Here is a 27,425-nt window from a genome sequence, read left to right as displayed (position 1 = left end):
GAGAGCGGGCACCCCGGACGAGTGCCCCTAGAAATGACGATAGATGGTGAAAGGCGGCCGTTGATCAGAGCTCTCGCTGTTGGTTGTGTATAGAGTAGCTGAACCCAGGTAATAAACAATTTAGGGAAACCCATTCGTGTTAGAACGGTGAACAGGTATGGCCACTCGACCGAGTCGAAGGCCTTGGTGGCGTCTAAGAAGACCGCTGCGACTGGTATGTCGGGGTGCACTGTGCGGAGCAAAGAGAAGAGAGTGCGGAGGTTATGGGAGGTGGATCGACCCGAGACAAACCCGGACTGGTCCGGCAGGACAATACGGGTCATGAGAAGAGACAATCTGGTAGCCAGAACTTTCGCTAGTATTTTTACATCGCAGTTCAAGAGCGAGAGCGGGCGATAAGAATCACAAGCGCTAGGGGTCTTATCAGGTTTTAATAATGAGGTGATGACGACCTCGCGCATTGAGCAAGGTAGAATGCCGTCCGCCAGTGACTCCTCGAAGACTTCGCGGAGAACAGGGGCCATGATGTCGATGTAGGCTTTGTAGAACTCCGCCGGGAGCCTTCCCATTCTGGAGTGACATGATAGCATCCCGGATTTCATCTAATTCAAATGGGGCAGCCAGGAAGGCCCGATCACTATTGCTGAGCCAGCAGAGTGCTACGTCTCTCAGGAAATCATCATATGGAACATCAGTGGTAGTGGCAGTGGTGTAGAGTTCACGATAATGAGAAACGAAAGCAGAGAGTAGGTCATCCGTGTTTCTGACCATGTGCCCCTGGTCATTGACAACCTCCAGAATCGTGTTGTGGGTAAGTGAGGCACGTGTCATTACCGCCAAGGCATTGCCCGGTCTGTCTCCCTCACAGTACTTCCTGGCCTGCCAGTGCTTCCCTTTGAACTTCGCTTCCCTGTTGGCCTCTGCCTCATAACTCGTGAGTGTATCTCTGAACTCCGCATGGGCGCCACCACCGTCTCTCTCCGCCATTCGAGCCTCCAAGGCTTTCAGTCTACCATCGAGGTCGCGGATAGTGCACTGAATGTCTCGCAGTACCCCGAAGCTTTTTGCTATGCAGTATCCTCTTATCGTTACCTTGAATGCCTCCCAGATGCATTCGACAGAATCAACGGTACTTTTGTTTCTAGGAAAGAACGCGGCAATTTCATCGCCAAGTTCAGTACGGAATACAGTGTCCAACAGGGCGGCTGGCTGCAGTCTCCAGTGTGGCCTAGGGTTATCCCACCCAGGGACCCGTAGGTGCATTATAACCGGACTATGATCGGAATATGTCCTTGGGAGGTGCACCACCCCAGTCACCCCCGCACAGATCTCTCTACTCATGAAAAAATAGTCCAGTCTTGCCCAGGTACCCGTCAGTGATGTGAAGTGTGTACCCTCCTTCTGAAGTGGATGTAGAGAACGCCATGTGTCCACTAAGTCACCCTCCGAAAGCACGCCCTCCAAAGCCTCACTGGACCTTGGTTTGTAGTGCGCCACTCCATCTGCCCTATCCAGGTGAGGGTCCAACGCCAAATTAAAGTCTCCCCCCCATATAACGTGTCGGGATCCTACGTCCAGAATTTTGCCCCAGAGCGTGTGAAAAAAGGAGGGCGTGTCCATGTTAGGGGCATAACAACTTACTAGAGTGATTGTGTCACGGCCCAGCCGCCCCCACAGCAGGGCGAAGCGACCCTCCGCATCCAGTAATTCGCCTTGTATTTGGAATGGCACATTGCGTCTTATCAGGATAGCTACACCTCTTGCATAGGTAGAATAAGAGGAGAAAATACGGGCACTAGCCCATTTAGTAGCAAAGGTGATACGTGTCTGCGGTGAGAGGTGTGTTTCTTGCAACATGGCGATGTGAACTTTGTGGCGATTTAAGTATGCAATCACATTTCGGCACTTTGTAGCATTGTTAAGACCCCTTATGTTCCATGATATACAGTTCAATTGTGCATCAGACCCCGAACCCTCCATAAGAGAAAATACAACGTATGAATAAAGCATGCCATAGTAGAATCAATAGAACCATCACTTCTCAAATAAGTACTAAAACTACAAACGTCTACCAATTGCCCTTCCCCCCCATTAACTAAGACCTCCCCCTTCTAAGAAAAACCCAACCCCCCTCCCACCACTGCATCCCAATCATGCCAGCAGCCGTTTACTCCCGCCCTTTCCCACCCCCCTACCCCCCGTAACTTCCACAACTCGTTCCCATGTCTGGGGTATACCCGTAGGGGAAACAACATTAAGGGCGCACAACCACTTCTCCCTCCAATAGCCTTCCGTTCTGTACCGCCCTCGGTGGAGGCCAGGGCAGGAAGAGTGGTCCCTGGTATACGTTACCACTGGTGAAGTTATGTAGTCCAGAACTGCAGGAGGGCGAACAAGCCCCACGATGCAACGTTCGAGAGTCCAGGCCCATCAGACCAGAACTAGAGGGGATAGTCCCAAATAGGACGCAGCATGTCAATTATCCTCAGCTTCTACTGGTGGGTCATCCTCGAGGTCTGCCTCGCCGTTCTGACCCTCACGCCGTGCTCTGCGGATTGCTTTCAAGTAATCCTCCGCTTTTTGTGGATTTGTGTAGAGTAGTGCATAATCTAATTGTGCCTCACGGAGTTTCTTTTTGACAGGCAGAAATTTGTGCCTTTCTTCCTGCACTAGAGGAGTAAAGTCCGGATAGATAGAGAATGTGAGTCCAATGTAGTGCAGGCTCTGCTTGGTTCGAGCCGTCCTCAATGCGACATCTCTATCGCGATAGTTCAACAGGCGAGCGATGATTGGCCTGGGCGGCAGACCGGGCTTAGGGACCGGGGCCAGCGACCTATGCACCCTTACCACGATGAATTGGGGTGAGAAGGCATCCTCTCCCACCGACCCTCTGAGGAGCTTCTCCACTTACAGTTCCATCCTACCCGTGTCCGTGGACTCCGGAATGCCCGTGACGCGGATGTTGTTGCGTCTGCTACGGGCTTCCAAGCCCTCGTTCTTGGCTGCTATAACTCGTAGTAGACTGTCCATACGGGCAAGCTGAGTTTTGTGGGAGGCGGTGACATCGTCATTGTCAGAGATCCGCTGCTCAGCTGTCGTGATCCTCTCCTCATGCTGGTAGACTTTATGTACTAGGGCATCCATCCTGGAGGACATCCTGTCCACTTTCTCCACCACGGTGGCGAAGCCCTGTCGCATCTCCTGCAGCAGGTGATGCATGTCCAACTCTTTGGAGGGGGAGGCGGTGGCAGCGGTGCCCGCTCCACTAGGGACCTGGTCGGTGGGAAGCGTCTTCGACCCTTTTTTCACGCCCTCAAAGCTTATCTTCGCCTGGCGGTTATCGGGGCGCACCATCGCGTTCTTGCGCCGGGCGCCGCCCGTCGTCTGCGGATCTGCTGATGCAATGGTGGGGGTCTCTAGTAACCAACAGGGTACCGTGGCACAAATCAACGCGTCTCCCAGCAGGGTGTCCCCGTAGCGCTGTGCACCGTGATCCCCTGCGCTATTGAGGTCTCACAGGATGAGAAGGGGATGTAGTGAACGGGCAAGCCAGAGAGTCAGCAGAGAGAAATAGGGTATAGGAGGAACTAGCTACGGGTCCCCGCTGATTGCGGCCAGGAGCCACTCGTATCAGGTGTAATCTCGCACAGACCGACAGGTGAGTCGGTGCGTTCTGGAGTGTGGACAGCGTGGCCTGCGTGGAGACCAGTGACCCCTCGCGCCGAGCGAACGCACCAGCAACAAGTCACTAGAGCCCTATTTGCTTCAGGGGGGTCCGAGAAGAGCACGCAGTGTCCACTGTGAGATGGGGGAAAGCAGGCGGTCTCCCGCCGCACGAATTGCTCGGCAGTCTCGGGGGACAATGCCCGACAGAGTCTCCTCCCACTGTAGCTAGAGGTCCCTGGCTCGGCGCGCCTCACCTCCGTCGAGTATAGGGCTGGCTCTGCTGTCTTCCGCCAGGTCCCCCACTCTCACGCAGTTCGGCGCGGGCAGGGCCGCAACGCAGCCGTGTGTGCCAGGCTCCGTGGGGCCCGAAAGCGTTCCTGCCGATCAGCTCCGATCCGCCCACAACGGCAGTCAGGCGTCCACAACACAGAGGGGGCGAAGCAGTCCAGCACGCACCAGTCCGCGAGCAGTAGGGCTGCAAGGAATTGCAGCTGGCCCGGTGAGGGGCCGCAGGCCAGATCAATGTCCGGGGCCACAACAGCTCTTGCAGTTCTCGCCTGTGCTCAGGGCCTACTTCCTCATGGCAAGCACCGGACTCGCGTGCTCGCCGGTAGCCGGGTCCTCCGTCACTCCAGCTCCAGGGGCTCCGCCGGCAGAGTTTGACGGATCGTTTTCCCGATGCCGGTTGCCTCCAGCAGGTTGCCAAGCGGTCCGATCGTGGACGAGCACACCTCTCGCCGATGGGGCAGCTTTGAAGGAGGTTTTTTCTCCAGAAAGGTAGGATAATGCTAGGATAAATGCGCTAGGGAACGGGAGCCACGCAGTTAGGCGGCCATTCCGTGTGTGCGCCCTCTAGCGCCCCCCTGCACAATGCACTTAATTGATTGAGTCGCAATGTAGGACATGTGTATCAATCCCGGTAATGCTGCCTTCAGCCTTCACCCTTTCTACGTCAAAAAATTGGGTACTGATAATGGCAAAATGTTCCTCTTTAGCAGAAATAATGAGATAATGACCAACAGAGCACCATGTATCTCTTCTATAGTACCACCCAAGAGAACACCCTAAATGTATGAACTTCACACACTTGCAGACCCAGCCTTAGACCAAGTGCACAAAGTCTAGCAAACTATCACACATACTGCACAGCCATATCATGAGTTTGACTTGAAAAGGTGAATGGGAAATAAAGATGGATTTAAAATTAGTTTTCAGTTTGTCACAAGTTCTATGTGTTCAAGAATAGAGGGAAAATAGGGTGTATCGTGTGACAAATTTCTGCTTATTCCTATAACATATGGATTGATGTTTACAAAATTCTCTAACTTTGCAGTCAAAGACAGATTAGTAAAGTGGACTAGCTGACAGTCTTGTTGTGGTGGAAAAGGGCGCATGAACACTAAGGCTTTACGCTGTCTGTTTTTTTGTAACACACAACAACTTTTAAATACCAGAAATTGAACTGTGCAAATGTTTCAAAACATCAGCAGCTAGAAAACCACAAATGGACCACTTGTTTATAATTCAGAAGTATGTTGGAAACAGAGTTTTAATAGGATCAAAACAACCAAGACACTTTACTTGGTGATATTCAAATGACATTTGATACATATTGGCTGAAACCACATTTCCATACCTTATTATTTGTGCGCTATAAAGTTTTATCAGTAAAACTGTATGCTGGCATTTTGCTTCTATTTCAATGATAAATGCTCTGTATGTAAAAGACAATGCCTTTTTCTGACCATCAGTAATGCCTCAACAATGTATACAGTTTCTAGGCTGTAGCACACTTTTGTGCATCAATGAAAATATCAAATTTCCTAGATATCGTGAAGGAAAGTTTCAATTCTATTAAGGGTGCAGGGGCGAGGGTTATGCAATGAATTGCTCTGTAGCGAAAAACCATCATTAAAATCGCAACAATAAAGACTACAAATCCCATAAGTCTTTGTTCTAACTTTCAACAGTCAAACCATAGAGTACACCATATAAGGCATCCACCAAGGAAAGATTCTTACTGTTTCTTTGTACAACATAGCTTCCTCCAGCCTTTGAATTTAGACATCTTTCTTCTGATCTGATCCTGTCAAAGAAAAACGAAATATATACAGCCAACAAGGACTCAAACTATAGTCCAATCATCTTTAAAAAGATGGAAACTCAAATACATTGCCAAAAATAATAGCATCTTCATAACACAGCATCTTAGTGACACCAAAGAAAAGATACTTATCCTCCTCACATCTGTCCAAATCAGAAAAAGTAACGGGATGGTCACTGAATGAAAGTGAGGAACAGGGAGGGATAATATTTGCATCTGCGTCCTTAATAGAATTTAAACTTTCCTTGCAGATAGCAAGAAAATGTTATGTTCTTGGTCACGACAAGAGGCTTAGATTATGCACGTTTAAAGGTGGTTGATCACCAGTGAGGCCATTCAATGGATTGTCTTAAAGTAGAAAGACTTGAAAGTAGAGTCCGAAGACCAATCTGCTGCCCTCATGCTGTCTTCCAATCTTCCTCCCAAGGCGAAAGCTTTTGAGGCCATCGCTCTCCTATCCGAATGTGCACCAGAGGAGGAGGTGTCAACCTCCACCTCTTGTAGGATCTATTTTACACATCTTGCAATTGTAGAAGCCGAAACCAGTTTGAATAGCTTCTTAAGGGCTATCAGAAGTTGCCTCATTCCAGGGGGATGATACTCTTCTATCATAGCCTCATAGGTACGAAGACACCAAACCACAAACAATTAAGGCTGAGAAGGGAAAGCCAGGTAATGCACTACTTTAGAATTAGTTTCAGTTCTTCTAGATATACAAAACAAAACTCTCTCTGGGGTAAAAATGTGGGCTGTGATATCAAGTGCTTGCATGTCAGACACCCGTCTACAAGAAATCAGGCACAATAGAATCATGAATGCAGCAGAAATTTCCCTGCGTGACTGGTATTCGTATCCTGCCAGCTAAGCAACAAGCACAACACCACATTAACAACCCATAAGGAAGAGTATTGCGGTTCTGGAGGAGTAGACAATCGAATCACTCTCAGTAATCTGCACACCAGGGGATGTTCCCCTGCCGGTACCTCTTGGAATGGTAAATGACCATCTGAAATGGCAGATCTACATGCATTGATTTTGCGGTATAGCAGCCCAAACTAGAGCAGCAACGAGCTTCTGAGGCTTAGATCCTTACAACATGCCCTATTTTAAACCCAATGTTTGAAACCAAAAACTGCCCAAACTGTCGACTTCCATTTCATTATACACCAAGTGAAGCATTAACACAGCACCTTCCAAATTCCAGTAACAAAGCTGATAAAATAATCAAAGCAGGCTTGCTTAACACAAGGTCCCTAGTGAAGCACAATGTTGAAGTAGCCAATCTAATTGAAACTCATGAATTAGATCTGTTATACATCACAGAGACTTGGGCTGATGAAACCTCAGCTACTGACCTGGCATTGGCTCTCCCAGGGGATATTCCATAGTTAGGGCAGATAGGATAGGAAAAAGAAGGGGCGGACTAGCCATCATTTACAAAAAAGACTTGCTAGTTAGGGCATCAGCCACAGGTAGCAGCCCTGATTGCAAGACTCTATCCTTTGATATTACTATGACCAAATATTACACCTTTAAAGGTCTTTTGATATACAGACCACCAAAAGCAAAAACACCCTTGTCTCAACTACTCGGCCCTTAACTAGACTCAAGCATAAGAGGGGCTGACTACACTATATTGGGAGACTTCAACATACACTTAGAGAAAGACACAGACCGAAACACCCTGTTGATCTCTGAGTTGATGGCCAACTGCTCATTGACACAAATGGTCCAACAAGAGACACACAACGCCGGGCACACGCTGGATGGAATATTTTCCTCCAACACCAATATCACTATTGGGGAAATAATCCCGGTACCATGGTCAGACCACAAAGTCATTAAATTCCACCTGACAATTAAGCATGAACTAAGGGCAAGGCATACGTATGTAAAACAATATAAACATCAAGATTGGGCTAGAATCAATACATTCGACCTAAAGGAACTACTAGCTATGACCACCCCAGAACTATACTCTGACAGTAACATTGCCACCGAGCAAATAAAAAGCTGGATTAAAGCCGCCCTCTTAATCACTGCCCCCACAAAAAAGACAAACTCCTGAAGAAAAAATGCCTCAGAACCGTGGTTCTCAGAGAAATTAAGACTACAAAAGCAAACATGCAGGAGGGCTGAAAGGAATGGAGGGCTAATTATGAAATAGGGGCTAAAGAAACCTATGGTAGGACCTTAACAACTTACAAAACACTAATACTGGAAGAAAAATTGGCATACTATGTAAAGAAAATAAATGAGGCCAAAAACTCTTGTAAAGATTTGTTTGTCACAGTTAAGAAACTGACAAACCTGGACGCAAACAGACAAACAGAAGGGAGCACTGTATTTTGCAACACGTTAGGACAATATTTTGTCAATAAGGTGAAATCAGTGTACGAATCAGTGAATAGATCGTTACAAACAGATGTACCCCCTAATCATTGCAGACACAGTGAGGCCAGGGACACAGGGTTCCGGTTTACGACTCCGTCAGTTGAACAAATACATCAAATAATACTGTCAATTAAGTCTGGGGGCCTTGGATTGGATTGGATTGGATTTGGTTTTTGTATAGCGCGATAGCTACCCGCAGGCATCCTAGGGCTTAGCAAGATACAAGTGTGTGGGGCGGGTCGGTTCTATCTACTGAAGAGAAAGGTTTTTAGTTTTTTTCGAAAGTACAGGAGGTTAGGTTCTGAATGAATAGAGATTGGGAGGGAGTTCCAGAGCCTTGCCACGTTTGTTGAGAACATTCTGCCTCCACTCCTTTCTCTTTTGAACCTGGGTTTGATGACTTGAAAGGTATGGGTCGACCTCAGCTGTCTGTTGGGGTGGTAGGGGGTAATCAGGGTGTGATTCAGGACTGCTCCTTTCCTCCAGTAGGCACGGTTGGCAATGCACATGCTTTTGAAATTGATTCTGTCCTTTACTGGCAGCCAGTGGAGGACTTTTAGTTCAGATTTCACTGATTGGCGGCGGGGGATGCGCAGGAGGGTGCGGGCAGCGCAGTTTTGAATCACCTGGAGTCTTTTCAGGGTTGATTCGGGGGCTCCTAGATAAAGGGCATTTCCGAAGTCCAGCCGGGAGAGGATTAGGCCCTGAACCATGATCTGTCTGGCCTTGAAAGGGAGGAGCGGCAGGATTTTTCGGATGAGTCTTATAATGCACATGCAGGTGTCAGATAGTTTGGTTGCCTGGTGTCCGAAAGATAATGCGCTGTCTAACCAGATTCCTAGGCTCTTGATGGTGTTCCTGGCTGGGGGTGCTGCGCCTAGAGCTAGTGGCCACAGAGACTCAATGGATCTTTGTGGGGAGTTGCCCAGAACCATGAGCTCTGTTTTGTCGCCGTTTAGTTTCAGGTAGGACTGGCTCATCCAGGTACATACTGCTTCCATGCAGCCTCTGAGATCATTTGGATATGAGGAAGGATGAGTCAGGGTAACCACCAGTTACGTGTCATCCGCGTAGGACACGACTTGGACGCCAAAAGGGCGAATTATTTCTGCGAGGGGGTGCATGTATATGTTAAACAGTGTGGGGCTTAGGGACGAGCCCTGGGGAACCCCACAACTGAGTGGTTTACTGGGCGAGGTGGTATCGCCCTCGCAGACTCGGAATGATCGCTCTGATAGAAATGATTGTAGCCAGGCAGCTGCTGTGGATGTTATCCCTAGTTCTGAAATTCTGTGAAGCAGCAAGTCATGATTCACTGTGTCGAAGGCGGCACTGAGTTCCAATAGGATAATGGCCGCAGTGCCGCCCTGATCCACGATCATTCTGGCTCCCTCTGTTACGGCTAGTAAAGCGGTTTCTGTTCCGTGTATGGGCCGGAACCCAGTCTGTGATGTGTCCAGTAATTTATTTGCTTCCAGGAATTCTGTGAGGGACTGATTGACGTGCTTTTCTGCGATTTTGGAGATCCAAGGTAGCAGGGAAATTGGGCGGTAATTCCCCGGGTTCATTTGATCTAAATTGGTTTTTTTTCAGGAGGGCCTTAACTGTTGTCTGTTTCCATTTTGGGGGGACAAGCCCTGAGGAGGGGGAGTTGTTAATCAGGTTCAGAATGATGGGCAGGATAGTAGGGGTAATTGTTCTGAGAAGATGAGCTGGGGCTGGGTCACTGGGGGATCCAGACTTTACCTGGAGTATTATGTTTTCCAGGTTGGTAGGCTCCAGTGGTGGAAAGGTTTCTAGGGTGGTAAGTGGGGGTGGTCTGGTGTCCTTCTGTTCTGTTTGGGAGTGAGGGGGTGGGGGGAAGGATGAATAGATCGTGGCTATTTTGTTGAAGAAGTAGTCGGCCTGTTCATTGCAGCGAGTTTGAGCAGTTAGAGGGTCTGGTGGCTTGTCGGGAAGTTTGAGCAGGCTCTTCACGATATGATATATCTCCTTGGGTTTAGATGCTGCTTCGTTTATTTTATTTTCGTAGAAAGTTGCTTGAGCTTTTTTTATGTCGTTTTTATAGTTTTTTATGGCAGCCCGATATTCATCTTTGCCGGTTTGTGAATAATCGATGCGCCATTTCCGTTTCAATCTTTTGCATTCTTTCTTAAGAATGTGCAGATCATGTGAGTACCAAGGAGCATTTTTAGGTCTCTGTTTGGGTTTGATGTCCTTGAATGGGATATTAAGATCTAAGGAGGTGGTGATCCAGTTGTTGAAGTTGTCATTATTGACAATCGGGTTGGGGTTGTTTCCTGGGGCAGAGGCTTCCAGAGTGGTTGTCCACAGGTTGGTGTTAAGTTGTCACCATTTGCGGTCTCTGCTGGAGGCGGGGGAAGGTGTGTGGCATGAGCCTAACGGCGCCCAGGTAAAAGGGATCAGAAAGTGGTCCGTCCATGGGAGGGGAATGGGTGGACTAACTGTGAGATGGGTACAGTTACTAAAGATTGGGTCAAGTAGGTGACCTTTATCGTGGGTGGATTGCAGCACACGCTGGGATAGTTCTAGTGCCTCCAGATTGTTGCGTAGTTCGGCGGCTGCAGGGTCCAGGGGGTCGTCCAGGTGCACATTCAGGTCACCTAATAGGGTGTAATTAGGTGAGGAGCAGACACCACTAGCTACCTCCGGTGCGACTTGGTTTATAAAGTTGGTTGGGGTGCCGGGCAGCCGGTAAATAAGAGTCCCTGAGAATGTGCATGTAGGAGAGAAGTCCAGCGAGAAAGTAAGGTGTTCGCAGCTGGATAGGTTAGTTGGAGAAGAGCGGCAGGTATAGCGGTTTTTGTAGATGATAGCTATGCCCCCGCCTTTTCCAAATGAACGATCGACCCGGAGTATTTGGTATCCTGCAGGGAGTGCTTGAATGACATCGGGGTCGGAGTCTGATTGTAGCCATGTTTCCGTGAGAAAAATGGCATTGGGTTCTTTGTCGGAGATTAACAGAGATAATTCTGCGGCATGTTTAGGGAGAGACCTGCAGTTCAACAGGAGCATAAGGTATAAGGGGGTGGGTGTTGTTGGGCAGCTTAGATACGTACATTGTGAGCAGCAGAAGAGTTTTGTGTTGGGATTCCAGGATGCGAGGCAGTGGTCGTTGAAGGGGCCTCGTAGTTGGTGTAAAGTGCTGGAGGAATAATAGATGGATTTATTTTGGCCAGCGGTCGTGGCCCTTGGTGCCGGCCTGTCGCGGACGGGCGCAGACGGGCTTGCCTTTGGCGCGCCTTCGGCGCCCCACCGGCGCCGCCGCTGCGCCCGTCCGCTGCGCCTCCTGGGAAAGGGGATCATTTTATAGTGGCGAGGGCGTGAGGGCGGGAGGGGCCTAGCCCTGGTCAATTAGCTTGTGTTCCTCACCCAAGATGGCGGGCCCGGAACTACTGATGCGGCAGGTGAGCCGAGGCTCAATCAAGTTCTCGAGGGGGGGGCAGGATCCGCTCTCACTCAGCGGTGCTCTAAATGTAAGTAGTGATTGAAATTAGTTTTCATAAAAGTGCAATTTCTCCAAGTAGACGGTATCTTAGTGCGAGTTTTGAAACAATAGAAGCCTTTTTAAATCAAGCGGTAAAGTTAAAAACAAAATCCCAGCTTCCGCCTCAGGATCAAAACAACACACCACACTCACTCGTAGTCAGTAGGGATGTGGAGTATTTAGAGGATCTTTATAGTGGCGAGGGCGTGAGGGTGGGAGGGGCCTAACCCTGGTCAATTAGCTCGTGTTCCTCACCCAAGATGGCGGGCCCGGAACTACTGATGCGGCAGGTGAGCCGAGGCTCAATCAAGTTCTCGAGGGGGGGCAGGATCCGCTCTCACTCAGCGGCGCTCTAAATGTAAGTAGTGATTGAAATTAGTTTTTATAAAAGTGCAATTTCTCCAAGTAGACGGTATCTTAGTGCGAGTAATAAAACAATAGAAGCCTTTTTAAATCAAGCGGCAAAGTTAAAAACAAAATCCCGGCTTCCGCCTCAGGATCAAAACAACACACCACACTCACTCGTAGTCAGTGAGGATGTGGAGTATTTAGAGGATCTTTATAGTGGCGAGGGCGTGAGGGTGGGAGGGGCCTAGCCCTGGTCAATTAGCTTGTGTTCCTCACCCAAGATGGCGGGCCCGGAACTACTGATGCGGCAGGTGAGCCGAGGCTCAATCAAGTTCTCGAGGGGGGGGCAGGATCCGCTCTCACTCAGCGGCGCTCTAAATGTAAGTAGTGATTGAAATTAGTTTTTATAAAAGTGCAATTTCTCCAAGTAGACGGTATCTTAGTGCGAGTTTTAAAACAATAGAAGCCTTTTTAAATCAAGCGGCAAAGTTAAAAACAAAATCCCGGCTTCCGCCTCAGGATCAAAACAACACACCACACTCACTCATAGTCAGTGGGGATGTGGAGTATTTAGAGGATCTTTATAGTGGCGAGGGCGTGAGGGTGGGAGGGGCCTAGCCCTGGTCAATTAGCTCGTGTTCCTCACCCAAGATGGCGGGCCCGGAACTACTCATGCAGCAGGTGAGCCGAGGCTCAATCAAGTTCTCGAGGGGGGGCAGGATCCGCTCTCACTCAGCGGCACTCTAAATGTAAGTAGTGATTGAAATTAGTTTTTATAAAAGTGAAATTTCTCCAAGTAGACGGTATCTTAGTGCGAGTTTTAAAACAATAGAAGCCTTTTTAAATCAAGCGGCAAAGTTAAAAACAAAATCCCGGCTTCCGCCTCAGGATCAAAACAACACACCACACTCACTCATACCCTCCTAAGGTCCTTCATCTGTTCCCAGAACTACTTGGCAACCAACTCCAACTACTCTTTGAGAAAATAGTACAGATGCGTGGAAAGTGGAGTCTGTCTTGTCACTGCTGAAAAAGCCTAATCTGGATCCACTAGACCCGGCAAACTACAGGCCTGTCTCAAGAATACCCTTTTCGGCAAAACTGCTGGAAAAGATCCTAAACATACAGCTGGTAGGGTTTCTCAGATCCACCCATGCCCTAGATCACTCGCAGTATGGTTTCAGGGAAGAACACAGCACCGAAACAGCATTGATCAAGGCAGCAGAAGAGCTCAGGAGTGTATTAGATGGAGGCGGGAAGGCTGCCTTAATTCTTTTGGATCTTTCGGCAGCCTTCGATACCGTCAACCATGATACACTCCTGACCCGTCTCGCAGGAATGGGAGTCCATGACTCAGCCATCGTACTGTTGTCATCATTTCTGAGAGATAGAACATTTACTGTCAAAGTAGGGGAATGCACCTTCAATTCTTTCAAGTCCCCATGGGGGGTGCCACAGGGCTCCGCATTAAGTCCTACCCTCTTTAATACATATGTAGCCCCGCTTGCCGCCATTATCAGAAACTGCGGGTTCCTTCCTGTATCCAATACTGACGACACTCAAATAGTGGTGTCCATTTCCAACAACGTAGATGAAACAGCGGACAGGTTTAGGAACTGCCTGGAATAGGTCAACCATTGGATGCAACTAAATTGCTTAAAACTAAACTGTAACAAAACCGAGATCATGTTACTAGGAGCTAAGCCCAACATCTGGTCACAGAGGTGGTGGCCTGATAGTCGGGGTAACTGCCCGTCACCAGTGGACAAAGTCAAGAATCTGGGCTTTGTATTCGACCACAAACTAACATTTAAAGCCCAGATAAACAAACTCTCCTCATCGGTCTGGTACATCTTGAAGATGATAAAAAAAAGCTATTGCCATTTATTCCCGTTGACACCCGCAAAACTCTGGTAACCATGCTGGCTATTTCAAGGCTGGATTATGGGAACGCCCTGTATGCTGGGATGAAAAGCCAACTGATGTTAAAACTCCAGCGACCTCAAAACGCTGCAGCTAGGTTGGTTTTGGACGTCCCTAGGTCCGAACCAGTAGCCCACAGACCGAGGAGCCTGCACTGGCTTACTATGGAGAAAAGGGTGCAATTCAAGTCAGCCTGCCTGACTTACAAGGCCTTACATGGGATAGGATCTCAATTTTTAAAATCCAAATTAATTCAATATGAACCAACAAGGAAGCTCAGATCAAGCAATGCAAAGCTGATCAAAACTTCTAGATTTAAACAAATGAGATGGGGAGGAAGAAGCTTCCCGTTGCACGCAGCCAAGACCTGGAACCAATTACCACTATCAATAAAAAACAGCCCCTCTCTGCTTGGATTCTGAAAAGCAGTAAAAACCTGGCTCTTCTCATTCTAAAGTTAATGCCCACTCAGGCAGTGCCAGTCTACTTTTTTTCCGACCCAGCGCCAAGATGCCTTAGGGCATTTGTGTGCTCTATACATTTTTAAATCAAATCAAACCAAATCAAATCAGCAAATGCAAATTCCAACAGAAAGTTCACGATGTGAACTACATCTACACCCACAGGATTGATATCCCACTGCAGACAACAGCGTGACCATCTACGGCAAGCTGAACTATATCTTTTCACCATAGAGTCTGCCCAATCTCTCCTGATGAGTAAAGAGGCTTGCGATGAAAGGCCTGGGACAACCTAACGTCCCCTGTAAGCCTCCAGGCCCTCAGACGGAGATTGCTGTCTTGCACCAACTGGGGCAAGTTTCTGTGATCGTCCGTCAAAAGAAGAGGAGTCTGGGGAAGTGGGATTAGAAAAATTCATAGACAGTTCCTGAAGAACTGGATACTAGACTTACAACTTCTGAAAGGTGTCACCAGGATCACCTTCCTTCTCTGACACCTGGCCAATGCTGTGAGTCTGTCAATCATCGAGAATGGCGGGAATGCATACCCCCCAAATATGCTTCAGTCCTGGAGAAGGCATTGGTCACCTCCACCAACAGACATGGGCATCAGCTAAAGAAGGAGGCAGTTGATGATTGCGACAGGAGGCAAAGAGATCCACTTGGCATTGGCCCTACTTGAGCATGATCGCCTGAAATAAGGCCGGATTCTCCTTCCAAGCATTGGAGTCTGTCAGATGATGCAAATGCCAATCTGCCATCTGATTCAGATGACCCAGAATATTTTCCACCGTAACCGAGATTCTGTTTGTCAGGCAGAGGTTCCAAAAATCCCTGGCTAGATCCATCAGCGCATGTGATTGAGCCACTAGCGAATCTCCAAACACGTTTCCGTTGAAAGACTGATCTCCTGGGTATAGGAGAGACCTATCCTGAGGTGTAGTGCTTTTAAGCACTGAAGCATCCTATAGTGCAGCGGATCCAGAAGTATCATTTACTAATACTACTTTCAGAGTGTGGTCTCATGGTTATGATTCTTTATCTGCCTTTTCTGGGCGAATATGACATCCAGTGCATTATTCATATATGAATACAAATGGTGACATGATTTGCCTACACTTTACTCACTGTGTGTGCATGCATGATATGTTGCACTTTGAAGTCACTGGTGGTGGTATATCAGTGTTTTATAGGTTGTTTGAGATTAGACAAAAATGTTTTGTTATATTTTTGGGGTATCTATAGCCCTAATGAAGTCATGAATACGACGAAACACATGTTGGCTATTGTGAAGAACCACTGGTTATTGTGAAGAACCACTTGGAATGCAATAAAGTGCTTGTAAAGAACAAGACTGAAGGAACAACATCTGTCAGAGACTATATTATTACTAAATACTGTCCCATATATGAATTTGCATGTGCCATATTGGTGTATATATATATATATATGTTAAAATATATCACCACTATAGTGGCTAGAAACTAATCCACAGATCAGGGATGGTAGATTTCTTCAGGATCCAGCAGATCCTGGGAAACCATTATGTCTTATGGAGAAGACGTGCCCTGATCATGCAACCTGGGTCTTTTTTTTTAGCTGCTGTCCGGTTGCCAGGGTCTACTGGGACCTGGTTTTTCACAAGAATTCTTATCAGGGTTCTCTGACTCTTCCCCAGCATGCTCTTCTACCTCCTGGGGAGAGTAGGAATTGCCTTCTTCGGGGGGCTCCGAATGTGGTTCCTGTAAAGGGTCAAGGCACTCTTCGAGAAAAGCGGTATTAGGCCTTTCAAAGATGTCAGCTTGGGGGGTACAGCCCTGGGGCAAGATTTTGCTCTCTTTTTGCCCAGTCAGGCACCACGAGTATCACGGTTGGGGAAAGGCCCCATAACTTCCCCTGACAGGGGTAGAACATTGTGTCGGGCTGTCAGCTGAACAATCTGCTGACTAAGGGGTTTAGGGCCGAAGAACTCTCTCTGGAGTGATGGCTCCTCTTCCCCAAAAAACTCTGAATGTGAACCTGCCATAGTGCTGAGGTACAATATGGGCCTAACAGACTAGGCAATATGACAATACAGGTATCACCCGAGTAACAAATGGCCTTCAAACCTCTGAAGAGGAGTATTAGGAAGACCCTTGCACGTGCCAATGCTTGTTTGTAGAGTATGAAATCGTACATGCCCTCTAATTGTAATGAGCTATGACATACAATTAAGCACTCCATGATGCTAATAATTGCTCAGCTGGAGGGAAGTAACCGTAGAAGATAAGGCCATGAATGAAACTGACAGAAATGCTCCTTGTGTGCTCCTGTTTCAACCGCTTTCCGAATCCTTCCGGTGGAAACTAAGACAATGAGCCACACGGGGAGAAAAGACTTCTAGGAATGCCTGCAAGTGGAACGTTGCCTGCGTCTAATGTGCCGCCTTACACGGGCGCCAGGAATGCGAGCAATACTGCTAATGCGGAGCTAGTCCCAGGGGTGGCTTCTCCATTAGGGGGTAGGAGCACCACCCCACTGCTTTCTCGCAGTATTTTAAATACCATTTTATTTTCTGCTTCTCGTGCTGCAAGAAAGCAGAAGGCAGGGGTATGCCTGATTGGGGGTGGGCGGAAGGATATGCCTGTGTGGGGGCGGGTGAGTCGGGGAGGAGTGGTTTGCACCACTCTGAGTACCCTGACTGTTTGGTCGGCCCTGGGGCTGACCAAAGCAGTCACGTGCACTCCCTACAGGTGCCCGGCTAGGTGCTGTCCAGGACTCCGCACTGTTAGAACTGGCTATTTCTGATAGGCTAAATGTCCCGCCCTGTCATTTTCTCTCATCTGCCACTAAACATAAAGCGCAGGAACACCATCTGAAAATGACACTCTTGAGGAAAAACAAAATCACAACAATAATCCCAAACACGTGACTATCTGAAAAATGCAGAGTTTTGTAATGTAGCCAGCTGTCGCTGTGGCACTGCGCAAACACAAGTCCAAATCTGCACCGCTGACCAACAATGTTAGAACTGGCTATTTCTGGTAGGCTAAGGCTGACGCCAAAACCAGGCAGAAACCACCATTCTAGTCAGGGTGAGGGAGTCACACGCCAAGATAACCCCTGCTCACCCCCTTGGTAGCTTGGCACGAGCAGTGAGGCTAAACTCGGAGGCAATGTGTAAAGCATTTGCGCCAGCGCACAACAGCAACAACATCCTAGGCACACCACAAAAGGAACTCCACACAAGGTTATATTAAAATAACTTTTGTATTGTCAAAACACATCAGATAGAAATCACACATGTACATTGTGCCAACTGGCACGGGCAATATTCATAAGGGACTATTTACAAGACAGGGCCACATGGGCCACTGTCAGAATCAACACTTTTAGAAATACTGTCAGAAATTAGAATAAAAGGATATAAAATAACAGTTATAAATCACATCCCAGCCCCCATCTAATAAAGGGACTAAAGAGAGCCCTGTGTCCAGAATGGCAGGGCGCGCTGCCAATGCAGCGCCAGTCAGGGGTGCGCCACTGGCGCAAAACCTAAACGTTGCAGGTGCCCACTACTTGCTGGGCACCTGGGAACACTCACAAGGGCCTAAACGCTGCAGCTGGCACTAAGTGCTGCGCAGCTGTGACTGGCTGGGCACCTCTGTGCCATCTCTGTCCCTCTCAGGGACTCACTCATCCCCTTTTGTATCGCTTTGTTCGCCCTAAGTGTGGCAGGGTATGCTCAGACGTGAGTCCCTTGTTCACTTGGCCACTGGATTCAAGATAGCCTGGCTGATGAGGATTATGAATCCGAAACCGGTCCCAGGATGCTTGTTTCCGGTCCAGGGAAGACATGGCTTGGCAGTTCGGGCTGGACTGTTCCCATAAGGCACAGGGTCAGACTGATTTGCATATAGCCATGTCTGCACTGGGGTGGCTGAGTGAACTAATGAATGGTGATGGATTAAACCCAGATCAGTTGACTGGGGGTGAGTGTTTGATTTATACAAACGCTCCGTCCATCATCCCCTTTTGTATCACCTGGGAACACTCACAAGGGCCTAAACGCTGCAGCTGGCACTAAGTGCTGCGCAGCTGTGACTGGCCGGGCACCTCTGTGCCATCTCTGTTCCTCTCAGGGACTCACTCTCCATCTTGCGCCTATACGGTGCAGCTGCCCACTAATTGCTGGGCAGCTGGAGTCAAATCTGTGGCATGGGCTCTCAGTAGCCCTTGAACATAAAACTGCGCCACACGGAGCCACACAGGCTCTGAAAGCAACTTAGGGGCGTTGGAGCCATCTGGCTCTAAAATCCGCTGTGCCCCAGGAGCCCACGGGCTCCTTAAACAATCACATATGCCCACAAGCCTCTCTGGGCTCTCCAAACACATCTAAAGCAATGGTGCCCCCGGGGAGCCTTTACGGCTTGAAAACAACTGTTCCCAGGGAGCCTCTCTGGGCTTCCAAACTCAAATAATCCCCCCTGAGCCCTTCTCAGGCTCAACAACAATGAGCACGAGATCGCGCTCCTGGAAGGGGGGGGGCGGGGCGGACACCGCCAACGTGTCCCGGCGCCCCCTTCTCTTTTGTGGCCGCATTCACCGGTACTCTGACGCTGCAGCTCTCCCTCACCCGGTCCTGCTTCTTGGGGCCAGGTGCTCACACGGGCGGCGGCGGAGCTCCTCTTCTACCACGGAGCCCTGCCGGTGGATGCGGCTGCTTCTCCTGGGTGCGTGCTGCGGAACTGCGGCGGGGGCGGGCACCGGCAATGTGCCCCACGCCCCCTCCGCCTCTCCTCTTCTCCCGGGGCTCCCTCCAGAACGCGGGAGCCCCGCACCGGGCGGCGATACTTCTTCTTTCCTCCGGGCTGCAGGGCGGGACTTTCGGCCGGTCGCGCCAGGATTGGCCGGCCGGCCAACCACTTCCGGGTCGCTGTGGGCAGCGCACCGGCCCCGCTTAGGCAGGCAGGCGGGGAATCACTTCACCGAGGGGTGGGCTCCCTCGAGGTGAATTAAAAAGTTAAGACTAGCGGCATGGCCGCGGGGCAAATGACGGGTGGGCACCGGCTTCGCGGATTAAAGGAATAAGAGCCGCACAACGCAGGGTGGCCACCTGCTATTCCCCACGCAAAATGCGGGGCGGGGAAGCGCGGAAATAAGCAGACACGCGCTCCCAAGGCGCTGGGGCACAGGCAAGCCCCCAGGACTGGCCCCACCAGCGACCAGGGCCCCAGCAACAGGGCGAATCCACACCAAAGCGCCTCCCAGGTGCTAGGGACAAGGAAAGTTCAGCAAGTCCTCCTTAAAGATGCAGCAAGGCAATTCAGGAGTCCAGGACCTCAGCAGTCCAGGAATAAAAGAGGGAGCTGCATAGCCCCCAGCAGGAAAATCCTCCAGCATCCAGGGGCAGGGTATCCAGGGGCTGGGCAGGGCCCAGGGAGGCAAGCCTTCCTCCTGGGCCCAAGCAGCAGCACGCCCCTGGTTGATTCACGTCAGAAACAAGAACATTTTGGAAGGGGACACAGCCCCTTCTTATACAGAGAAAAGTCTTTGAAGTCTTTGTGCAGGCAGTGTGAGAACCAGCTAGAACTGGTTATAGGGAAGTCCTTTCAGTATCAGGGACAGAGGTGACAGTCGCCCAGCGGTGAGGTGGAGCCAGCATTGTGGCAGGCAGGCACAGCCTCATTCACTCCCAGGTGCTATCTCCTCCCACTTCCCTGGCAGCAGATGCTGCCTTTCATCCACGGGCTGACTCAGACAACCTCCTGGGGCTCCCCAGCCCCGGTCATCCTCAAACCAGACAGTCAATCCACAGGCAGGCCCAGGCACTCCTGGGCCAGGCTCACCAGCCAATCACACGCCAGCCACAGACTACACAAATATGTCAACTTCTAAAAGTGGCACTTCTAGACTAGACACAATCATGCCGCATACACCATTGCGCAGCATTCAATCTCACGAGTTCGCACATATCAAACCCGACCCTGCACTCCCCACACATCAGGAACTACCATGGGCATACATATTCCACATTCATTCCTATGGGAGGGCAGGTCACTCACCATACATACACAGAGAGCTCACGCACTTTACACTGTACCACAGTGAAAAAGTGCGCCAAGGCCTAAAATCACCAACACCAGGTTCCAGAAACAGGCTAGGAAAAAGCAAAAAGTTTTGGGGTGAACCTGCCAAAAAGGGCCAGGTCCAACACGCACCAATCACTACGGTGCCATTGCAGCTTTGTGATTGGCTTACCGGAGGGGAGGGAGCATCCCTGGTCCTGTTCTGGAGCAAGAAAACGCAGACCCGGCCCAGGAGCAGTGGCGGCGCGTGACTGGTCAGGTAAGTTTTATTTTTATTTTACCCCCCCTTCCGGTAACCCCCGCGCAATATCCCCGTGCGATCCCTCCCCCAATGCGAGAATTGCGAGCCATGACTGCCTAGTCCGCGAGCGCTGCGCCCTAGAGGGCCCAAGTGAATAGAGGCATAAACCACTTGAAGTGAGTGGTTCGTCAGGCAATGCGGTTGATGCCGTTTATCGCCGGTCAATGTGACCGCACCATCCTGAGCTGTGTCAGACCTTTTAGTATGAACCTAGACCTAAGCAAAGTGCATACTATCATGACTAGCTGTACATTAAGGGAAGGATACCAAAGCAATTCACGGCACAATCTAGCAATAGGGAATGAGAAAAGGACTCATTTCAAACATCATTACCAGGGGTTAGAGGCAGCAGAGTGGAGAAGTGTGGCTCAGGGGTTAGAGGCAGCAGACCCGGAAGCTGAGATCGGTCCTGGACCAGGGTTCAATACCCCGCCTCGGCGGGTTTTGGGCTAAAAATTCCACGGACTCGATAATTCTCGCCCCGGTGCCTCCTCGACTCACGGGTTCACACTCTGCGACTCTGGGCAATAGCTTGCTTAATCTCCACAACAGCCCCTCGCGGCGGGATGCCTGACTTTCACCTTGTGGATACCCTGCTATCTCACAGGGGAATACCAGGAAGGGTTCCCTAAGCAAGCGCCGGGACACCCACTGCGGGTAGCTGTGCGCTATATAAGCTCAACTACATTTACATTTACATTACAAGACCGTCATTATGGAAAGGTACTTAGCGAAAAAAGAGGAAGTACCTTTCCTTGGTGGATGCCTTATATAGTGGACTCTGTGGTGGGACTGTTGAAAGTTAGAACAAAGACTCATGGGATTGTTGTCTTTATTGTTGTGATGTTAATGTTGGTTTTTCCTTGCTGAGAAATAAATGGAGAACGTTATTGCATAATCTAAGCCTCCGGTCCTGACAGGGAATCTGCACTTTCCAGTTTACAGGAATGAAAAAGCCCAATTCGTATACTATTTTCCATATACAGGTAAAATAATGAGGGCTGATATATGGCTAGCCAGGTCATTATATAGTAACTCTTAAACAACCAAGGAGTGACTCAGTGGAACATAAAAATACGTGTAACAAAAAAGAAATATATGTGTGTCAGGTTATGCAGAGGCACCTACCAGATTAAGGTAACTACAAGATTTCAGAAATTGCAATCTTGATAACCAGGAGGTAGCAACCCAGAGAATTGGGGTGATTACGTCTAACTGGGAAGGGCAAGTAAACCTTTATGTTAAAAGGACCCTCACTCACCACTAGTTGGTGACATGCTTCATCATTGTGTCCCCGCTGGGGTGGCAAAATGCCCCCCCAGCGTGCTACAACGCCTGATTTACAGCGGAGCGGGTTGGTGGTGAGTGTAACAGTGGTATAACTCAAAACATTTGCAAAATAATTGAGTGCAGAATTAAAAAATACACGGTTGAGACCCAAACAAAATATTTAATGTGGGCCAACCTGTATTGAGGTTAAAAACGTGGAAGGCGGACAAAACTAGGTTCTGAATTAGAAGACCTGTGTCCTTAATTAAGATATAAGGTCAACATGTTTCTGCTGTGAAAATGCAGGATCGCACAGCATTTGTCAGGACCAGGGCAATATCCGTGAGTAATTTCACTATATATATTTTTTTCATTTTTTACACTAAGTGCCTCACGGTAGGGTGTGCCTTAGCGCGTACATACCACCGGAGTGCAATTTGTCTGTGGTCCTCACGAATGCTGTGCGATCCTGCATTTTCACAGCAGAAACATGTTGACCTTATATCTTAATTAAGGACACAGGTCTCCTAATTCAGAACCTAGTTTTGTCCGCCTTCCACGTTTTTAACCTCAATACAGGTTGGCCCACATTAAATATTTTGTTTGGGTCTCAACCGTGTATTTTTTAATTCTGCACTCACTTATTTTGCACATTTTTTGAGTTATACCACTGTTACACTCACCACCAACCCGCTCCGCTGTAAATCAGGCGTTGTAGCACGCTGGGGGGGCATTCGGCCACCCCAGCGGGGACCCAATGATGAAGCATGTCACCAACTAGTGGTGAGTGAGGGTCCTTTTAACATAGAGGTTTACTTGTCCTTCCCAGTTAGGCGTAATCACCCCAATTCTCTGGGTTGCTACCTCCTGGTTATCAATATTGCAATTTCTGAAATCTTGTAGTTACCTTAATCTGGTAGGGGCCTCTGCATAATCTGACACACATATATTTCTTTTTTGTTACACGTATTTTTATGTTCCACTGAGTCACTCCTTGGTTGTTTAAGATATACTTTTTGGGGTACAGGAGTGTTTACTCGCGCCCTATCTCTCTTGTTGATATTGTTGTTGCATTATATAGTAACGTCAGCTCCTATTTAACCATTCTGGCCGACAATAATACCATAACACTCTACAATGTGCAGCCAATTATAGTTCATGCAGGCTGGTTAATAACTCCCTCTTCCTGCTTATTACTCTTACCCTCACACAAGACCTGCCCGCTATGGGTCTTATCCACCACTCAGTACTGTATCCTAAACCAGTAATCACCAGCTGAACAGACATGGAATACCTGATACGGTCTGACACATAAGGCTGGCTGCTGGGAGGACTGCACTATAGTCCAGCACTGCAGGTCCCAATTACATACATTTTTTTTTAATGCAGATTTATATAGTGAAAATTCGACCCGAAGGTATTGGAGCACTTTACATGAGCACCGGTTACGTTACACAAGGACACATGGAGCTTAAGTGATTTGCCCAGAATCACAGGATGTGGATGTGACCCCGAGGCTCGACCCTTGATTTCCAGCACCAAAGGCGGCAATCTAGCCGGCGGACCACATCCTCTCCATATTCTATACTTGCTGTTTTACATCTCACAATGGCACTCAGATATGGGATGCTAGTAACAAAGTCCATCCGAGCAGATCTTCCTGACCACTTTTCTCAGCAAACATGCCTGCTCAGGCCCATGAGTTGTAAACAAAATATCAGACTGGACAATCCAGTGCAGTAACCGTATAAATAGATTACGATCATATGAAATACCACAAAGACCTGCACAGTTGCTCAAAGCTGCGTGAATACCGAAAAAACGTGAAGTGCACGATTGTCTCAACCTAATAGAAACTTATTTTGACTCGCTCTTATGTTGGTTCTCTATTTACTTACTTATATTCGAATGCACAGCCTCCTCTGATGTGTCTGTAAAACTTATCTTTTATCCAGAATTTTTGTCCAGAATTTTGACTCTTTGTCTTGAATTTTTTATTACTCACCGTCCTCAATTTGCCCCCGTGCCATTAGGTCACCCTAATATGTATGTTTTTCTTTTGATTGCAGTGCACTCAGGGCTTTAAGTGGGCCGGGTCTCACCGGTGCTGAGCACCGGCAGTTTTTTAACACCTTGGCTGTGGCCCAAATTCCGCCGCGGTGCTGAACATTCCAATCGCGGATGTGGCTCGGACAGCCCCCGGCAGTCATACGCACACGCCCACCGTGACTCCTGACAGCCGGGGGCCGTCATGAGCACGGAAGGGGTTAAAGGAGGCCTCGAAACGGGTCTCTATCGGACTCTGTTTTGTGCCCTGGCACAGGCGGTCCGTTTTTTCCGGACAGCAGGCACATCGATGTGCGCGTTCTCACACTGCTCACTTCTCACCAGTGCAGAAGTTACGGCATGATGTCATGCTAGGTGAGCGATTTAGGGGAAGGGAAATTCTTTAAAGAGGGTCCTTTTCTCTGTGGCTTTCCCTTCTCTTTTTGAAACTCAGGAGCAGCAACATTGTCGTGGTGTCCAGGGCTTTAAGTGGAAGATTTTTCAATATTATATACAAGCCATAGTTGCTGTTTATTTATCTTATGCAATTAACAACCATTGACAAAGCCAATAGTTCAGACTTCTTGTAAGTATGATGTTACTTGTTGTATCATATATCTGGATGCAATGACAGAAACAACAAAATACAAGTCAGGCGGCACACTATGCTAAACACAGATTTTTACCTTACTGTTTTAAAGCCAAGCCCTTAATTACATTGACCACACCCCTTTGGAGACCCCCCAGTTCCTCGATCCCACTTAAAGCCCTGGGTACACTCATTTGCATTCCACTCGCTATCCTTTTATTGCGAATTCCTTTCTGACCCGTGGGGTCTCTCTCCAGCAGTGGTCGAAGTGGGCGGGAACGGCAGCGCACGGCGTGCCCCTACTTCTTTAATTCTGTAGATTCCGTTCCCCTACTTTTTTATTATGAACATGCGTCCCTGGACGTCAGAAATATTCTGTTCGTGGACGGGCGGGGAGCAGAGAAGGAAAAGGTCTCTGTCTCTTACTTCCTGCCCAGACAAGACAAGGAAGGTGTCCGCTTCTGCTTTGCCGCTGGCAGCTGCCCCCTCTTTCTTACTCCTATTCCCTCTCGTTCTGTCTAACTCCTTCTCACTTTTCCGAAAATCATGAATCAAGAAATGGTTCTCACCGTCTCTTCCTGGCGTCCATTTGTACCCCTGTGAAATGGATGCAAAAAAGAAAAACACTTTTGCTGGAAATGCCGTTTTGACATTTTTCTATTCCAAAGTGCAGCCTCGGAAATAAAATGTTCAAACTCTGAAAAATAATTAAATAAAGCAAAATGGAGTGTTCTGAAAGTGGCCCGATAATTTTTTTCAAACCCCAACACATTAGCACCACTTTACAGAGTTTGCCAGTAAAGGGCAACTTTTGTTTTCTTGTCTTTCTTTGAACAGCATTGTTTTCCTCCATTACTTCCTACCTGGAGGCAGGGCTGGCGCTAGGCATGGGCAGTGTAGGCAGCTGCCCAGGGCCTGGCACTCTGCCTGCCAGGATGGGGCCCCCCACAATGGCAATTAACACCCCACTAGTCCTCGTGTATGTCTGCCGATCAGAGTGATAAGCTTCACAAACAGGCTCATGGGAGGGGCCCCCCCCTCCTGGGGCCTCTAAGGGATGGTGTGGGAAGGCCTAGGGGAGGGTACACCTCTCAGGCAGCCAGTTCAGAGACTCGGCAGGGCGCCCATTGTCAGCACTTTAGCCCACACAGGTTTAACTCAGCCCCCAAGCAATTCTCACACCTTCAGTTCGAAATGGGCTGTACAAGAGTTGCTTGGGGTGGCTGAGAAGAGGAGCTGCAGCCCAAGTGGAGTCTGCACAAAGCAGCTTCCCCGAGATTAGAAGGTGTCACTTATGTAGATTTCAGGGGCCTCCCACATTCCCTTTTTCCAAGCCCCGAAAATCCTAGGACCGGCCCTGCCTGGAGGTACTGCAATACCTGGTTGATGGGTGGATTGGAAAACAAAATGTGTACGGCGGCTTTGTATTCACAAATGTGGTCTTTTAAAACCCTACTGCTTACGTTTTGTAAGTATATAAGCAGTGGACATTGAAAGGGGTCCTTTCTGGGCCCTGTAGTTATGTCCTTAACTTTTCAGGCAAAAATACTTGTTGATTTCTGAATAATGACTGTAAAAGCGTTAAGTTCACCATGGTCCTGCTTACATTTTACATGCTTTATTAAATCTTTCCTTCCTTATGAGTGTTTGCTTTTTCCAGGATGTTGTTTCCTTTTCTTTTAGGCAGCATATTGCTCTTGCCTAGTGTGTAATTTGAATTGAGTCGCATCCAGTTATGTATAGCAGGTCAATTTGGATTGTAGCTGAAGGCAGTATGAGTTTCTCTCAGTGGGGCAGTATGGTGTTCAGTGGGGGAGCAGAAGTAGCACTGGGGCAGAGCTGCTAAATTTAGAACTGGGGAACCAGGTTCAGCCTTCATGAACAGTCCCCCAGACCACTCTACTGAGGGAGCACATTCCCATGCAAGAGCTTAGAAGGCACCAGAAAAGCCCTGGTGTGTTAGCACCAGCAGGTGAACCCTAGCAGTGGCAAGTGTGGGTTCACCGTGAAGGCTTGCCCACCACAATCCATACTGAAGTTCACCTCCAGTCTTGCGGGCAGGCCTACGAAGTAGCAGACCCTAGAGCAACAGTGACTCTGTCACTGAGGTCACAGGACCCCTGAGAAGAGCTGGCTCTAGAGCGGTGCGACTGGTGTGACCGCAACGGGCGCTGACTTTGAGTGGGGGTGTCGTATATTATGGTTTTAAAAGCACTTGCTGCCTCCTTTCTGTCCGTCAGCTATTTTCGGCAATAATAAAAATGTCATGATAACTCTGATGAATAAACTTCTTCCTAGAGAGAGATCGGAGATTTGTCTAGTGGAAGTTTTGACTCATGGAAAGATAGCGCAGAGGGTTAATGTGACTGCTGCAAGGAAAATGTACCAGGCCCATCACAAAGTGCATATATTGTAAATAGGTCAGTGGGTTACTGCTTTTGTCAGTGCTTTTGTCAGTGAGATCCTTTTGCTACTTGCTGTTTATAAGTGAAAATCCTAACAAAGAACAGTGAGCTATTAACTTTCATCTAAGAGCTGAATACTAACTTCAAGGTATAAACTAGAGCGTTATGGTTTTTTCCCTAAGCCTTTGATTATCCTAATGTTGCAAAAAAAATTATTTTTGATACAAATCAATAATGATTTTTAAAGAGAACCCCCAATCATGGTATTAAGTTTTACATTCTGAGTTTGTGTTTCTCCAGGCCAATCACTTTTAAACTATACTGTCTACTAGTATGGTTATCAT

The sequence above is a fragment of the Lissotriton helveticus genome, chromosome 7 (genome assembly GCF_964261635.1).
Source record: "Lissotriton helveticus chromosome 7, aLisHel1.1, whole genome shotgun sequence".
Classification (NCBI taxonomy): domain Eukaryota; kingdom Metazoa; phylum Chordata; class Amphibia; order Caudata; family Salamandridae; genus Lissotriton; species Lissotriton helveticus.
Note: the sequence above shows the minus strand (reverse complement) of the source record.